At 52.1% G+C, this 18,149-nt stretch overlaps 2 pseudogenes; both read right to left on the bottom strand.

Annotated features, from left to right (window-relative positions):
• Positions 1-1,165: 1,165 nt before the first annotated feature.
• On the bottom strand, positions 1,166-7,889 carry LOC119279043 (annotated as a pseudogene).
• Positions 7,890-11,741: 3,852 nt separating this feature from the next.
• LOC119279042 lies at positions 11,742-16,803 on the bottom strand (annotated as a pseudogene).
• Positions 16,804-18,149: the final 1,346 nt, after the last annotated feature.

The raw sequence follows: 18,149 nt of genomic DNA, 5'->3' as shown, positions 1-18,149 counted from the left end.
CACAAAAAAAAGCTTGGTTAATTAAAAAAGAGAGTGAAAATCAACATAACCTGGCTACAAAAACTTGCTAAACTAGGAACATCTACTCCCTCCGTAAAGAAATATAAGAGCGTTTAGATTACTACTTTAGTTATCTAAACGCTCTTATATTTCTTTATAGAGAGAGTAACATATACTCCCTCCGTCCGGAAATACTTGTCGTCGAAATGGATTAAAATGGATGTATCTAAAACTACGTCTAGATACATCAATTTCTCCAACAAGTATTTCTGGACGGAGGGAGAGTATTTTTATATGCATCGATGCCACATGTCAAGAGAGAGAGAACCGGAACATACGAGGGCCCTGAAAATTCTTGTGCAACGTAACATCTTCAACCATGGTGATGAAGACAAGGTGACCATCCGTCATAGAAGTAGTCAAAGCAGCTAGTCGAATGTCCAGGATGTAGTCAAACTTGAGTGAACAGTCATGCTGAGACGCTCCCAAAAAAATTTATCACCCCTTAATTAACAATCCTAGACCATGTATACAGGCAGTGGAGATGGATGAATCATATACATATATACTTTTAGAAGACCAAGAGGACGATGATTGATGAACTCCTTGCAGCCTCGCGGACCGCCGGCAATAATTGAGAGCAACGGTAGGGCCGGTAACCAGCAGGTCGATTCCTTCCAGGCTATGGAGGCACCAGCAGGCCCCGAGTGGCGGCAACCGGCAAGAAACAGGAGCGGCGATGAGACATCGATCGTGGTGTTTTTTTCTTTGATAAGATTTTTTTTAAACACAGTACAATCAAAGTCACTCACATATACGAGCATATACTCACCATATGTAAGTCACTTGGAAATTTATTTGGTTAAGTCAATTTTTGGAAGCATTAGCTTAAGATCGAACGACTTAGCCAAATTGTAAATGCAGACAATTTACATATAGTTGTTGTGTTTATAGTGACATAATAGTGTTATTAAATCACAATCATATGCATGTAAGAACTCGCAAAATAAAGATGTAACTACACCAGCATCATTACATTCAGAAAAAGCTTTAATTAAGCAGACACAAAAATTGTAGCTTAGCTACATTGATTTTTTTTTGAACTGTTAGCTACATTGATTTTCTTTTTGAGTTGACCACATCTTGTTGAGTCGTCACCATAGGCTCATCCGTAGGAAGTTATGATCCCGAGCGCCTTCTCAAGGCTGGCCATGACGTCCGGCATGGACGGCCGGCCTTTTCCTCGCGGGTACAGGCAGCGCTCCGCCGTGTGCGCCATGAGCTCCAGCGCCTCGAACTGCGGCAGCGTCGCCGGGCGGCGGTCCAGCACATCCCGCAGCTTCCCATCCCGTATGGCCATGAGCACTTGCAAGGTGGCCGGATCCTCGCCCGTCAGAGTTTAGTTTAGGGTTGCGTGAGGCCTAGCCTTCGCATATCTCATATATATATAAGACCAACAATACAGAGTTATGTTACAATACGACACCGTTTCCAACACATCCCCTCAATCTGAACCACTACTACATACAAGGTTCAGATTGGACCGGAAACGTTCTAACATCTGTCGTGTGGCCGGTTTAGTAAATACATCAGCCAGTTGGTCATTAGTCGAGATAAACCTGACATCTAAAACACCAGAAGCAACGCGCTCACGCACAAAATGAAAATCTATCTCTATATGCTTGGTTCTTGCGTGAAAGACTGGGTTTGCTGTCAGGTATGTAGCCCCAAGATTATCACACCATAGAATGGCGGTACGCTGCTTGAAAACCTCAAGCTCCTTGAGTAAGATCTTCACCCAGATTGCTTCAGCTGCTCCATTGGCGAAAGCTTTGTACTCTGCCTCCATACTTGATCTGGAGACAGTTGGCTGTTTCTTGGAACTCCATGAGACAAGATTGGAGCCAACAAACACAACAAAACCACTAGTGGAATGGCGGTCATCAATGCATCCAGCCCAATCAGCATCTGTGAAAATAATGACACCAGTGGAAGGAGATTTACGAATCCTCAATCCCGTACTCAAAGTCCCTTTGACATAACGCTATATACGCTTGACAGCTTCCCAATGCTCATTAGTTGGTTGTGATAAATACTGGCAAACCTTGTTGACTGCAAAGGACAGGTCGGGACGAGTGAGCGTTAAATACTGAAGTCCTCCAACAATGCTGCGATATCGAGTGGCATCCTCAACACCCAAAGGGGTGCCGACCTCACGAGCCAGGTGCTCAGTGGCAGATAATGGTGTAGAGGTAGGCCTACAATTCTCCATACTCACACGATGAAGAAGATCAAGTGCATACTTTCTTTGAGTCAGCGTCATGCCCCTTGAATTGAAGGACGCTTCAAGCCCCAAGAAATAATGGAGAGGACCAAGATCCTTGATAGGAAAACTGTCGGAGATGGATCGCACCAAACGATCAACTGCAGCCGGAGTGGAGCCAACAATCACAATATCATCAACATACACAAGCATGTATATCTGAACGCCATGCGCAGCAAAGATGAATAGAGAGGCGTCCGCCTTTGAAGCAACAAAACCAAGCTGAAGAAGGCAAGCACTGAGACGAGCATACCAAGCACGTGGCGACTGTTTGAGACCATAAAGAGCTCGTTGCAACTTGCACACATGCGAAGGGAACCGGGCATCTTCAAAACCTGGTGGTTGCTGCATATAAACAGTCTCGGAAAGAAAGCCATGAAGAAATGCATTGCTAACATCAATCTGCCTCAAGCTCCATCCGCGAGAAACAACAAGTGAAAGAACCAAACGGATAGTAGTCGGCTTTACCACGGGGCTGAAGGTATCACCAAGTCAAGACCGTGCTGTTGAGTAAAACCACGAGCGACGAGGCGAGCCTTGTGCTTGTCAACAGACCCATCGGCATGTTGCTTCGTCTTGAAAACCCACTTACTGCCAACAATGTTAACGCCAGGTGGTCGAGGAACCAAGACCCAAGTGTCGTTTTGACGAAGCGCTGCAAACTCAGCAGCCATAGCATCACGCCACGCCGGCTCACGGAGAGCATCACGATGTGACACCGGTGTCGCAAAGAAAGCGCGACGAAGAGGATTATACCGCACCGTCCCATCAGTAAACTCCTTGTCACGATGAGTAGCATCACGGGTACGAGTGACCATAGGATGAGGGTGCTCGACGGGCGGAGGCGTAGGAGAGGACGGCGACACTGCTGGACTTGGCGACGGGGTCACAGGAGCTGGCGAAAACCGGTTCATGGGCCGGCTCATGGGCCGGCGGGGCGCAGGGGGAAGCAGCCGCTGCACCCGGCGCTGGTGAAACCGGTTGTCGGGCCGGAGAGGCGCAGGTGGGCGCTGGCGAAGCTGGTTCACGGGCAGGCAAGGAGCCAGCCGCAGCACTAGGCGGTGCAGACCCTGATGCGCAGGCGGGGACCCCGCCTGGGAAGCCGCGCTGCCATGCACGTCGAGCGGCGTATCGACCGTGTCCTGACACGGAAAATCCTGCACAGTAAAGGAACTGGCTAGGCCAGAGGTATTACTAGCCAAGTAGGTTAGGTCGTAATTACGCACATGAGCACTCGTAGCCGGTTCTATGGATGGAAAAGATATAGCCTCGTCAAGTGTAGACACATCGACAGTGACACCGGGAGTAGCAACTGGAAAAACAGACTCGTCAAAGATAACGTCACGCGAGATGTATATACAACCCGTAGATCGATCAAGACACTTGTACCCCTTATGCATAGGACTATATCCAAGGAAAACACACATCTTGGATCAAAATTCTAGTTTGTGTGAGTTATACTTCCGCAAACTAGGCCAACAAGCGCACCCGAAAATACGAAGGAAAGAATAATTGGGTGGAATTTTCAGAAGACGATGAATAGGAGTATCTTGACCAAGCACAGGGGTGGGCATGCGGTTAATGAGATAACACGCAGTCAGAAAAGCTTCATCCCAAAAACGTAAATGGAGAGACGAGTGAGCCAACAAAGCAAGACCAGTTTCAACCAAGTGTCGGTGTTTTCGCTCGGCAATGCCGTTCTGCTGGGAGGTGTGAGGGCAAGAGACTCGGTGAGAGATGCCCGTACGAAGAAAATAACGGTGCAGCTTATGATATTCACCACCCCAATCAGATTGGACAACTTTAAGCTTAGCTTCCAAAAGGCGCTCAAGATGTGCTTGAAAAGCATAGAACACCTGTTCAACATCAGACTTATGTTTTAGTAGATAGATCCAGCAAAAACGGGAGTAGTCGTCAATAAAGCTCACATAATACTTGTACCCCCCAGAGGAGGCACGAGCAGGGCCGCAAACATCAGTATGAACTAATTCAAGAGGCATAGTGGACACACGAGCAGAAGCAGTATAAGATAGTTGACGACTTTTACCACATTGACAAGCATCACAAACTAAAGCAGAAGTATATGAGGATGAACACTCTAGATCATTATTCCTAAAAATGGAACTGACGACATTTTTGGACGGATGACCGAGACGCTGATGCCACTGAGATGATGAGACACGGACGCTGGATGACGCTTGACGCTCGGACTCATGCGAAGCTCGTCCGAGTGGAAGAGGGTAGAGCCCTCCTCTGCTTCTACCTCGAAGAAGAATTCTCCTGGTGGCTTTGTCCTTAACAAGGAAAAAATATTTATGAAATTCAATGAAGATACGATTATCTGACACAAGACGGTAGACTGATAGAAGATGTTGGCTAATATTAGGAACGTGTAAAATATTGTTCAGCCGAAGAGAAGAACCGGCTAAAGTGGAGTGCCCAATATGCGAAATAGAAAAACCTGAGCCGTTGGCCACCTGAACCTGATCATGACCACCGTAACGCTCGCGGAACTGAAGACGCTCCAGGTCACTAGTCAGGTGATCCGTGGTGCCGGAGTCCAGAACCCAGTGCGTGGAGTTGTTGGAGGAGGTCGAAGCATTATATGCCGAGCGGCCATTGCCGCCGCTGGAGTAGTCTGAATCAAAGCGCTTCTTGCAGGTATCGGCTTCGTGACCCCAATTTTTACAAATCTGGCACCGCAGGCGCCAGCGACGATTGTCGTTGCTGCCATTGCCGCCTCTTCCACCGCCGTTGTTACGACGGTTGTCTTGGCCGCCTTGCTGGTAGCCCTGCCCCTGTTGCTGCGGGTAGCCTCCGGTGGGGCGGGAGTCGGCTGCACGACCAGAGTCAAGCGCGCGAGGGCGGTTGGCGGGGGGAGGAGCGCCGGACCGAGCCACGGCATTGGCCGACGAGGTCCACTCCTCATCATCGGTCTGCTGCGAGAACTGCAGCGCTTCATAGTTGAGAACCATGGAGTAGAAGTCAGTTAGCGCGACCGGGGTGACCACAACGCTGAGCGACGCTGCGATCGGGTTGAAGGCCTTGCCCAAACCGGTGAGCATGTAGTCGATGATCTCGTCATCAGCGAGGGGAGATCCAGCAGTGGCCATGGCGTCGGCAAGAGCCTTCAGCTTGTGCATGTACTCGCTGGCAGTCATGTCGTTCTTCTTCAGCGACTGAATCTGTCGCCGGATGTGCCGAACTCCGGCACGATTCTGCGCGCTGAACATGGCGTGGATGAAGGTCCACGCGGCAGCAACGGACTTACAGCTAATCAGCTGAGACGCAATGTCCTCCGTCAGGGAGGAGAGGAGCATCCCGAGGACCTTCTGGTCCTGCGTCCACCATGTCGCGTACGCAGGGTTTGCCACCGTGGTGGCGGTATCGCCCGCCCCCTGGGTGATGGTTGTGGGCGGGGCAGCAACGGAACCGTCGAGGTAGCCATGGAGAGAGGCACCGGAGAGATGCGTCACGGTGAGGGTTCGCCATAGCGGGAAGTTGCCGCGATCCAATCTGACACCAAGGCAGGGCGCGATGGATGGGACCGACGCCGTCGCGGCCGGAGGCGTCACCACAGGGCCGATGATGGCCAGCTGCATCGCCGTGGAGGAGGAACTGGAAGCCATCGCGCGGAGGGGCGGTGGCGACGCGAGATCGAGGGAGCGATCCCTGTGGCGGCGCGATGTCGAGAGACGAGCGACGGCGCGAGAGAAAAAACTGGCTCTGTATACCAAGTTTAGTTTATGGTTGCGTGAGGCCTAGCCTCCGCATATCTCGTATATATATAAGACCAACAATATAGAGTTATGTTACAATACGCCACCATTTCCAACAGTCAGCGCCTCTAGCATCACCACCCCGAAGCTGTACACGTCATATGCCGGGCTCACGCGCCCCGTGTCGAGGTACTCTGGGTCGAGGTACCCAGGCGTGCCAATGACCTTCTCGACCACCTGGCCGCCCGCCACTGCCGGCGCTTGCAGGACCGCTGCCCCGAAGCCGGACAGGCGCGGCGTCTAGGTGGCATCGAGGAGGATGTTGGAGGAGCTGACGTCGAGGTGGATGATGCCGCTGCAGTGCAAGTGCTCGACGGCCCGGAACACACCCAGCAGCACCTCCACGCGGGTCCTCCAGCGCACCCTCGCCGGCGTTGAGCTAAAGCCGCCGCTCAGGCGCACGCGCATGCGCGCGTGCAGGCCCACGTGCACCAGGTGGTCTCTGAGCGTGCCATTGATCATATGCTCGTGCTCGTAGACGAACATGGGCTCCTTCTCCTCCGTATACCAGCCGACGAGCCGCACGATGTGGTCATGGAGGAGGGGGAAGAGGATCTCGAGCTCCGTCACGAACGCGTGTTCTACGTCTTGCCGCCCGTGCTTGTCCAGCACCTTCACCCTCCCCGAGCTGCAGCCTCCGCCGAGCTCGACGGCAAAGTTGTTGTTCGCCGCCGCAATTTCTGGCAACGTGAACATCCGGGGGCAATCGGGAACCACCACCATGTGAGTCTGCTGCAGGTAGCTAGAGCAGTACTCCGACGATGGCACCGTGGCCATCGTCGTTGTCTGCCGCCGGGCGATGATGTTGAGGAGGCAGAGATTGAGGACGCTGATGTCGGACATGATCCTGAGGTTGACTTGGGTGAAGCACTCGGCGTGGCGGCGGGACCTGAAGAACAGGTTGGCGGAGCTCCGATCCCGGCAGGCGATGACCATGTCGTGCGCCTCATGCAGCGTGCTATTGAGCTCCTTGAGCGGCGCCACCACGTCGGGTTCCTGCGGCAGGCTAGACAGCACCCCTTTGATGGTGGGCACGTGGCGCGCGATGAGGTCGCACTCCAGCTTGTTCTGGCGCGCCGTCTCCACCGCCCGCTTGATCTTGCAGATGAGACCGAATGCGTTGCCGACAAGCTGCGTCACCACCGCGGCATGCCCCACTGTTGGCAACAAGTCGTGGCGTGCCCGGGGCGCGGTGTGCGCGTGCGTGCGTGCAGTGGCCGCGTCGGGTTCGGCCCGCGGCAGGGCTCGGGTGCGTGTGTGTGCAACCGAGCGTAGGTGTGTGTGCGTGCGTGAGCTCACGTGTGCGTGCGCGGGGCCACGCAGTGTTGTTAGCGAGCAAAGGGGAGGTGTGGACCGCGTCGGGCGCGCGGGGTGGCCGTGGCGATCGCGTTCGGGCGCGATGCGCGGGCGCGGCCAGAGCGCGCGATACGTGGGGGAGTGGGTTAGCGAGTAGGTGCGAGGCGTGGTCTTGCAGGCCGGTGCTCGCGGGTATAAAGCCCTGGATCCTCCCTGTAACTGACTGACATTGTCGAGTTCGTGCTCGAGGTAAGGAAAAGGCGTACATGTGCCAGCAAAATCCTTGTGTTCACTGTCTCCTCCGATCGTCTTCCTCCTCCTGTTTCTGTCGTTCGTGCGCCGAGCGGGAGAGTGAGGCAGAGCTAGGGCTAGCTAGGGTTCGAGGAGAGGCTACGACACCAACAATTGGCATCAGAGCGACAGGTGAGGGAGCTCGCCGGCGGTGATGGCGCTGGTTCCACACGGCGGCGGCACGGGCGGTCGGTGTCCATGGGGATGCCGATGCTCTCGCCGGACAGCTACACTGTGTGGGCGATCAAGGCCCAGGCAATTCTTGATGCCCACGTGCTGTGGGAAGCGGTGGCGCCGGGCGACTCGCCGGTGAACAATAAGAAGTGCAAGACGGCACGGGAACTGATCTTCCAGGGGCTGCCGGAGGACGTGTTGCTCTCGGTGGCGACGAAACCCACTGCCAGTGAGGTATGGGACTCCCTGTCGGTGCGGTTCGTCTGCGCCGAGCGGGTGCGCGCAGCGAGGAGGGCGACGCTGCGCGGCGAGCTGGACCGGATGAAGATGGAGGAGGGCGAGCAGCTGGACGCGTACGCCGGAAGGCTTGCAGGCATGGCGGCGCGGTTCGCAGGGCTGGGGAAGACGCTGGGGGACACGGAGCTGGTGAAGAAGCTCCTGGACACTGTCCCGGACCGCCTCTTCCCCGTCGTCGCCGGCATCGAGCAATTCTGCGTGCTAGAGGAGCTCACCTACGACGAGGCGCTCGGGCGGCTGCGCGCATTTGACGAGCGCGTGCGGCGCCGCGGGCAAAGCTGTGACGAGCGCCAGGACGGCCAGCTCCTGTACACTGCGGTGCAGTGGCGGGCGCGGGAGCGGCGTCACGGCGGGGCTCGGGACGACGAGGATGACGCACGCAGTGTGGCGACGCGGGACGGCGGCAACAAGAAGGGCCGCTGCTACAAGTGTGGCGAGCGCGGCCACTTCAAGCTTGACTGCCTGGAGCTGCAGAGGGCGCCGGCGGCGGAGCAGGCGATGCTGGTGAACACCGATGTCGAGGACAACGGTCTCCTCTAGGCCACGGCTTAGGGGGAGTGTGTTGGCAATAAGCCGTGGCGTGCCCGGGGCGCGGTGTGCGCGTGCGTGCGTGCAGTGGCCGCGTCGGGTTCGGCCCGCGGCAGGGCTCGAGTGCGTGTGTGCGCGACCGAGCGTAGGTGTGTGTGCGTGCGTGAGCTCATGTGTGCGTGTGCGGGGCCACGCGGTGTTGTTAGCGAGCAAAGGGGAGGTGTGGACCGCGTCGGGCGCGCGGGGTGGCCGTGGCGATCGCGTTTGGGCGCGATGCGCGGGCGCGGCCAGAGCGCGCGGGACGTGGGGGAGTTGGTTAGCGAGTAGGTGCGAGGCCTGGTCTTGCAGGCCGGTGCTCGCGGGTATAAAGCCCTGGATCCTCCCTGTAACTGGCTGACATTGTCGAGTTCGTGCTCGAGGTAAGGAAAAGGCGTACGTGCGCCGGCAAAATCCTTGTGTCCACTATCTCCTCCGATCGTCTTCCTCCTCCCGTTTCTGCCGTTCGTGCGCCGAGCGGGAGAGTGAGGCAGAGCTAGGGCTAGCTAGGGTTCGAGGAGAGGCTACGGCACCAACACCCACAACCGCAAGCGTCGCCATGATGGTGGCTCAATGACAGTGTACAGTGTACTGGTCTACGAACACTAAGTACGTGTGGTGTTCCCCTATTAATACTAGCTAATAATCAGAAGCCAGAAGAAGTAGTCGTAGACTCGTACTACAAGTGGAGCTAGTTGCTAGGTTTTCTATGGGGAATCTTAATTTTATTATATGCAGCTACTCGCTTCAGAGACTAAGTCTATCCCAACTTCGAACTTACACTTGAATAATAGTGCAAATTATTGAACCTATGGCACTATAGAATGCAAGCAGACAGTGGAATAATTAATGCAAACTATATTGAACCTATGGGACTAGAATCCGAACTTGCACTGGAATGCAAATTATTGAGCTTATACTAGAAACAAAACTTATGTTTTAGTGTTCCACATTTGGACCAAGTCCCTCATCTTTTGGGCAGGGCTCATCTAAGCTGACAAAGATGGCACACGTCGTCCCCTGGCCTAGGTTACGCACACACGCTCTGCCTAAACCACGACCGTGTGACCGTGTTGAGTACTCCGTTCGATTGTGCAATAAACTAGCACATGCATGTGCTCATGAATAATAACGGTGCTAGCAGTGTTCAGCATTGCCATATTGTGTGTAAGGCTCATGAGTCGGCTCGTGGGTGTAACCAGCATGGTAGCCGATGATCATGCCCAATTGTTATTGGCATGGATGGTGTTCAAGATTAAAAATTGATTTATTCTAGCTTGTAAAAAATAGATAAATACGGAATATATGTTTCTATCACTGAACTTGCCAATGTCAGTCAGTCCCTCAGGCCGTTTGAGGTGGTTTACAAGAAAAATTGGACCAAACCTGCATAAGGTGCGGATAATTTAGAACAACAAATAACTAGGTCTAGGGCATCATAAGGCGGCACAAGCACAACAACCAAAAGAATTGTAAATGTGCACTACTATTGAACACCAATCACTAACATACCACCAAAGCCCTACACAATGGTAATGGTATGATGCCCGTCAATCATAGAACATGTCGGGATTGAAGGGTCAAAACCCCTCACTGTCGGCAAGGTCAGCGACCTACCGCAAAGTTTCCATTAGTGGTGTGTCACCATGGCAAGTCGCACGCCCATCAATAGTGAGGGCTCATCACTATGTAGCACCACTTAGTATCGAGGATGGTTGACCTGTGAGAACTGAGAAGAGTGACCTAGGAACATAGTTCAATACTAATGGGTTGGGTGATTGGGCAAGTCAAAGTGAGTCCACCATTACTAAGGGGCCTTCCTAATCGACCCATTAGTGGTGGCTTCTGTCATGTTTTGGTAGTTTGAGTTGCAGCTACTAGTTGTGCCTGCAAAACACACACTACTAGCAGTACAAACATAAAATCGCTGCCTCTCAATAGCCCTAATTGTTGAGTAAGCACATCACATAGCCGATCATATACATTTCATACACATTTCCGACACAAACGTTTCAAATGCATCACACAGTTTTATACACATTTCAAATTCAGTGCACAATTTCATACACAAAGAATATGGACATAGCATGTACACACATTTCATACATCAATGTTATGGCTCGTATATTGCACATAATCAAATTGGCAACATTCATAATGTCCACCACCCTTGATCTTGTTAGCTCTGTCTTCATTTCCAGGATCATGCAAACATCTCCTTGACCTTTCATCTTCTTTCGTCTTCTTTTTTCAGGAAGGAAGGTTTGTTAGCTCCATCATCAACCCTTGAACATCTAACATATGAGGTCCTTGTAAGTTGTAACCTCCATCTTCAGGATTGTCTAGATCATATTCAAGGTGATGTGTTCCCTGACGGAAGTTGTTTGTACTGATTCATCAGTTGAACTTTGCGTTCATGGATTGGTGGAAGTCAATGGTGACCGTATACCATACACAATGATAAGTGTAGTACACCATGCACTCACAAAATTAAGTTCAGTGTACTACTACGGTTGAAAAAAGTTTGGTGAGTGGTCAGTGGTCACCCTCGCTCGAGTGATATAATAAGGGCTGATAGTTACATGTTCCTATTTTATCCCCACAGAACAGTCCATTTTCCCCCACAACACGAAACTCGCTCGAGCTCCAGCAGTCTCGGCCTTGGAGCTCAGCCCTGCCTCTGTTTCTTTCTTCTCATAGGAAACTGAGAGGATGGCTTGTGATTGGTGGACGGCTGACCTTTCTTGCCAATCTCATGAAAAGTTGACAAATTTTGGCAATTTCTGTTTTGCCAAATGGTTTATTTTTGCGAGAGATTTTGCCAAATGTTGATTCGTCAAATAGGCAAATGTTAGCATCAGAGCAGTTAGGCTCCGACTTACTCCGACCTAATCACTTATAATTTCTTAGGTTCTGCTCCTCAATCTTCATCATGTCTATTACAATTAGGAACTACGATTCTCATGCTGAAAAGCTTAGGAAGAAACAAAGACTAGAAAAAGTAGTTCAATCTCAAAACGGTGCTCTCAATGGATTTGTTGTTTGAAACAAGAGGGTGGTTTATTGTTTCACTACCCCTTTACAGATTTTAGCATTAGTATTTTATACATGTCCAAATATAATACAGAATAAGACAGATTTGAAGCTATATAATGAAGTGAGAGTATGCTTTTTGCTATATTATTTCTCCTGCTATATGAAAGACCTATTATAATTTTCGCTCCGGGGCCCAAATTTCTTGAGATCGCCCTGCGTTAGGCTCCGGATTACTCCGACTTAATATTTATGATCACGAGCGCCCTGGCGAGACTGGCCACAACCTTCGACATGGCCGGCCGGTCCTTCCCATGCGGGCACAGGCAGCACTCCGCCGTGCGTGCCACGAGCTCTAGCGCTTCCAGCTTCGCCGGCGCCGCCGGGCGCCGGTCCAGCATATCCCGCAGCTTGCTGTTCCGTATGGCCAGGAGCGCCGATTCCACCTGCAGAGTGGCGGGATCCTCCCCCGTCAGCGCCTCTAGCATCACCATCCCGAAGCTGTACACATCGCTGGCCGGGCTCACATGCCCCGTGCGGCGGTACTCCGGGTCGAGATAACCGGGCGTGCCGACGACCTCGGCGACAAGCTGGTCGCCGGTCGCCTCCTGCAAGATCGCTTCGCCGAAGCCGGACAGGCGCGGTGACCAGCTTCCGTCAAGGAGGATGTTGAACGAGCTGACGTTGCGATGGATTACCGCGCGGCCGTGCAAGTGCTCGATGGCCTGCGACGCACCCACCAGCACCTCGACGCGCGCCTTCCAGGTCGCCCTCACCGGCGACGAGCTAGAGGAGCCGCCCTGCAGGCGCGCTCGAACGCGCGCGCGCCGGTGCAGGCGCATCAGGTGGTCTCTGAGCGTGCCGTTGCTCATTTGCTCGTGCTCGTAGACGCACATGCGGTCCTCCTCCTCGGAGCACCAGGCGACGAGTCGCACGATGTGTTGATGGCGGATGGGGAAGAGGATCTCGACCTCCGCCACGAGCGCGCCGTCCACGTCCCGCCGCCCGTTCTTGTTCAGCACCTTCACGGCCACCTCCGGGCCGTCACGGAAACGGCCCTTGTACAACGCCTCTGAGTCCGAGCTGCCTCGGCCGAGTTCGACGTCGAAGTAATTGGTCGCCGCTGCAATATCCGCCCACGTGAGCCTCACGGGGCCGGCTGCACAAGAGGAACTGCCCGGCGACGGCGCCGTCGTCGTGTGGTGGCGAGGGGAGCGGCCGGCGGTGGTATTGAAGACCAAGGTCAAGAGGTTGATGTAGGAGTCGATCCTCGTACTGACCTCCTTCAAGCTGTCGGCATGGCGGCGGGCGCCAATGAGCTGCCTGGCTGTGCTCCAATTCTGGCAGGCGAGGACCAGCTCGTGCGCTTCGCCCAGCGTCTTGCCCAGCTCTCTGAGCGGCCGATCCACGTCCGCGTCCTGCGGCAGGCGAGGCAGCACGTCGCCGATGATGGACAGGCGGACCGCGAGGTACTCGCACTCCCGCTTGTTCTGGCGTGCCGTCCTCGCAGCATCAATGATCTTGGAGATGAGCCTGCCCACGGTCCCGACGAGCTGCGCCACCGAGGCGGTATGCCCTAGCCCGTCCATGACTCACTGTATACTGGTACCAAGCAGGAGGGAGGAGGGGGGGAGGAGGAGGAGGAGGTACTACTAGCTAGAACTAGACGAGGACTATATGTCTTCTGTAGGTACACAGGGCCTGGATATATTTGCCGCGTGACGTACGTATTTTTTTTTTTTGAGAACTGACGTACGTATAGTTGGTGGGTTGGCACGGTGTGAGGTGAGAAATGCAATGTCCAGAGAAGAACATTTCGGATCCTTTCGCTCTCACCATTTAATTTTGATTGTGATATACAGAAATTGAAAGCTACCTAGGCGATAGAGGTGTGTTCGAGGAAATTCCGCCCGCGCGAGGTGATGGACGGGCCATGCATGCATGTCTTTCATACTGCCGTCAAACACGCGGTTTCCACGGGCCTCCCCCGCGGTTGAAATTTTCTCTTGACCGAGACAGTGTTGATGTTGGCTAAATTAGCAGTTTTTTTTTATCAACATAATCTATACAAGAATCATGTCGACTGTGTCAATAATATAAATTTCACATTTTTCTTTTGCGAGTGAATATAAATTTCATATTGCATAAGCTAATCATACCAGTATGTACTAGGTATAGAATATGCATATTTATGAACATACTAAATACTAGTGCAAACACATAAACCAATAGACACAGGATGAACACATCATACCTCGACTCGGGAAGGTCGAAGCGGCGGCTACCACATTCTTCCTGGCATCAGATACCTCAAAAATAGCAACGTCGGGGAAGTCGAGAAAGTGTTTGAAGTCGCCATTCTCTCGATGCAGGATAAAGATGGATATGGTTCAATGTGGTGGTGCATGATTTAGCTAAGTTTAGTTTTCATAACCAGTACGGTGGAACTCTTATAAGTTTGTAATATTATATGGGTGGTGTTTTAAAAAAAAGGATGGGGTTCACGAGGACTGATCTTTCGTACACTGTGCAAGCAGTGGAGGTGGTGGAGTAGCAGGAAGCGGCAGAAGCGAGAGGAACTATGGTGTTGGTTCGTGCCCGAGAAGGTAGAGCATATGAGAACTAGGGTTGCCAACGTATGTAATGCGTTCGTTAATAACTCGTGATTAATTATTCATTTTCCACCGGCAAAATTAAACAACACATCTGACATATATATATGAGCTGAACTCTAGTTCGTGAAACACAATGCGCAAACGGTGGAGAAGGAGCATGCGTAAACCACTCCTCTCACATGATCCAATCAGATATGAAAGCCAATCCCTTATAAGTCTGTCCCAACTCTTCTGCATTCAGTGGATGAGACTAAACTTCCTACCATATTATGAAGTCACACACGGGCCTCTAAGATTTATCTAGGAATTATTTAATTATTCGGTCTAAAGCCCTTCGAAAATTCAACAGATGTTGAAGTGTGTGATCTTGGGTGCCATGGTATTTTGGACAGGTTGGGTAAGGTGGCAACATTGACGCAACTGGCCAGGCAGTGTAGGTGTCAGTTGGCTCATCTCCTTGATCATGTTGGTGGATCTGTGACCCCACGGCTCTGCTCCTTAGATGTATCTCTCAAAAGTCAAAACTCATCTAGAGCTATCACAAATGCATGGTTTATCCTCCGTTGGTGTTTTCCACTCAATCTCACACACAATCTTTCGGTGCACGTGAGGTAGAAACTGATAATTCAATTATTAGGTATTAATTTCAGTCAGTGAAAAGAGGAAACTAAATTGGCCTTCAAGATCTACAACCCTACAAATCGACATCCAAGGGTTCTTATGTGATTTTCGGTAAACCGAATTTCACAAGGTCAAGCAAAATCAATGCTAAACCTCGACCTACCAAGTTTGCAACATTTTTTTTCTTGCAGAAATCCGTGCATTGGAGAAGGAAGTTACCACTATTTGTTGAACTACCGGAAGCTTGGGTGATTGTCTATTGGCTTCATCCTGAATTATGTGCTTGGAAATCTTTCGATCTAGATGTTTTTAAGTGCATTATTATGAAACTGTTGCAATATATTTCAATAAAATTTCATTGTATGGATCATGAATAACTAAAACATCAAAATTGAATCTAAAAATACATTTGATTTATTTTAGAACAAGTGGAGGCAGCTTGCCGCGTAGTTGCTAAGTTTTTTGGGGGAATTTCATTCATTATAAGGAGCTAGTCGCTTTGGGGACATTATTGTATCTATCAGCGAAGTCGCTTTAGAGACTCGGTCTATCCCACAGTGGAATAATGCAAATTGTTGAACCTATGGCACTAGAATCTAAACTTACATTGCAATGCAAATTATTGGAGAGCGACAATTCGGCACCTAGGCATGAACAGTGAATTCGAATAAAATAATAAATTCAGAAGAATCTGAATTTTTTAGGCATCCAAGATGTTCGTGTGCGCAAGGTGCTTGCAAATTGTCGTGATGTTTGGACATCTGAGGAGCTCGTGCGAAAAGAAACAAAATTCGGGTGTCTGAGAAACCTTGAAACAGAATACAGTTCAAAGCCAAAAAATAATAATGTTTACGAGCTCCTCATGTGTCCAAATACCATGAAATGTTGCTCCTAGCCCACATGAGCATCTTGGATGCCTGAAAATTTCATATTTTTCAAAAAAATTAATATATTGTTTCATTTACTGTTCACTGAGCGGGCAACGTTTTGAATTATCAAAATCATTGAGCGTAGAAACTAAACTTACACTGTAGTACTATTTTGAGCGTCGCCTTCCGGGGCTATCGTCAGCCTATAGTGACAACCGTTCTCCGTAAATCACAACCCTGTGACCATATGTTGAGTACTCATTTGACCTGTCGATTGTGCAATAAACAAGCGCATGTATGTCCTTGTGAATATGTTTATCGAAACTACTGTGCGTACGAACTTAGAATGCAGCATAATTGCACGATGATCAACCGACTGGTGTGTTGTAGTTTGGTCATTGCAACGGAGTGCAGCGTGAATTATGATTTATGAATGAACTTGTAGACCAGCATGTACGTGGAGAGAAGATATGTTCGGATCCTTCTCCCTCTTCCTCCTCCCTACAAGAACCATAAAAGGCCCCCAAATCCCACCACGTAGAAACCCCATACCAGCTCTCTTCTCCCCTTGCTCTCCAACGCCAGCCAACCATGGATCGTGGTCGTAGAGCCACCATCACGGATCGCCTCCAGCGTGCCACGGCCGCAAGGCATAGTTGCACCGTGCACATGGGCGAGGACAAGCTGAGCGCGGTCGTCACCGCCAGCGGAGTGACGCCCGGCGGTGGATCCGTAGGACCAAGCTCCTCAACGACCAGGCGGTCCAACCTGGCCGGCTCGTGGTCGGCCTCACCCTCAACAGGCCCCCGCGCGGCCACGGGGACGTGTGACGTCACCTCCCGCCGGCCACCATCCAGCTGTGCGCCGACCATCGCTGCCTCGTGTTCGTGGTCGCCAAGGCCGGTCTCCTCCCGAACAGCCTCCGACGCTTCATGGTTCATCCCGCCATCACTTTGTCGGTAATCACGTGGTGTCCGACCAGTGCCTCCTTCACGAGACCTGCCGCCTTCGTGTCGCGCGCGCCTTTGACATCAAGGAGGCGACGGGCTTGCGCAAGGCATCCATCGAGAGGACCGACGAGGCTGTGCTGGGCTATGGCGCCATCCCCAGGCAGAGGTACTCAGAGGAGGCGTGGATGCAGCAGCGGTTCCCACGGGAGTAGGTCAAGTCAGCGGCGCTCCAAGCATACCTGGCCTCCCGCGTCGGCATCCACCTCCTCGACATCGAGGACGTCGAGCGTGAGGGCGGCCCTTCATCTGCCCCGCCTCTCCGCGTTGCGCCTCGTCATGGGCGGGCTGTCCAGCGCCCTCCTCTTACTCCTGCAGAAATCCAAGGTAGTAATAAATAGGAGTTCAAATATAGGAGCACGGAAAGGGTAACTCCAGTAAAACAGTGGAAAAATCAAGTCAGTTTTAGCTTTGTACTCCTATTTGTTACAGCAGAGCTCTTGTTTTCCTTGTTTCGTCGGTCTGTCCGCTGTATATTAGACGACACCAGTAGGAGAAGTGTGAGACGTGAGAGATATTCCCTCGTTTATTTGAGTGATTTGATAACTAAGGAAAATGGCAGATTTGAAAATATTGTAGCGAAGTGTTCAAATCCTTGGTCAAATCAAGGGGTAGCACTGCCAGGCTATGTAGGTCTGGCTTGTACCTGTCCACAGTAAAGAGAGTTTTACTTTATTTTGAAATGGTGGGCGGTAGAGTTTTGGGATGGTCAAAAGGAAACCGAAAGGAAGTGTGTGGGCTTTGGGTGTGTACTTTTGGATGGAGGATCGCTGTGCATGTGACCGGCTAGAGGGAGGGATATCCTCGGGAGGGGGGGAGGCATGCAAAAGCATTTCCTTCCGGTACCAAACCCAAACCCAATCCGCAGGAACCCCAGACCCACTCTCTTCTCCCCTTCCTCTCCAACGCCAGCCAACCATGGATCGTGGTCGTAGCGCCGCCATCACGGCTCGCCTCCGTCGTGCCACGACCGCAAGGCAGAGCTACGCCGTGCGCGTGGGCGAGGACAAGCTGAGCGCGGTCGTCACCGCTAGCGGGAGTGACGCCCGGCGGTGGCTCCGGAGGACCAAGCTCCACAATGACCAGGAGGTCCGGTCTGGCCACCTCGTGGTCGGCCTCGCCCTCAACAGGCCTCCGCGCGACCACAGGGACGGGGGACGTCACCTCCCGCCGGCCACCATCTAACTGTGCACTAGCCGTCGCTGCCTCGTGTCCGTGGTCAACAAGGCCGGTCTCCTCCCGAATAGCCTCCGGTGCTTCATGGCTCATCCCGCCGTCAC

This window comes from Triticum dicoccoides, chromosome 3B, assembly GCF_002162155.2.
Source record: "Triticum dicoccoides isolate Atlit2015 ecotype Zavitan chromosome 3B, WEW_v2.0, whole genome shotgun sequence".
Taxonomy (NCBI): Eukaryota; Viridiplantae; Streptophyta; class Magnoliopsida; order Poales; family Poaceae; genus Triticum; species Triticum dicoccoides.
This window is presented reverse-complemented; position numbering and strand designations above follow the sequence as displayed.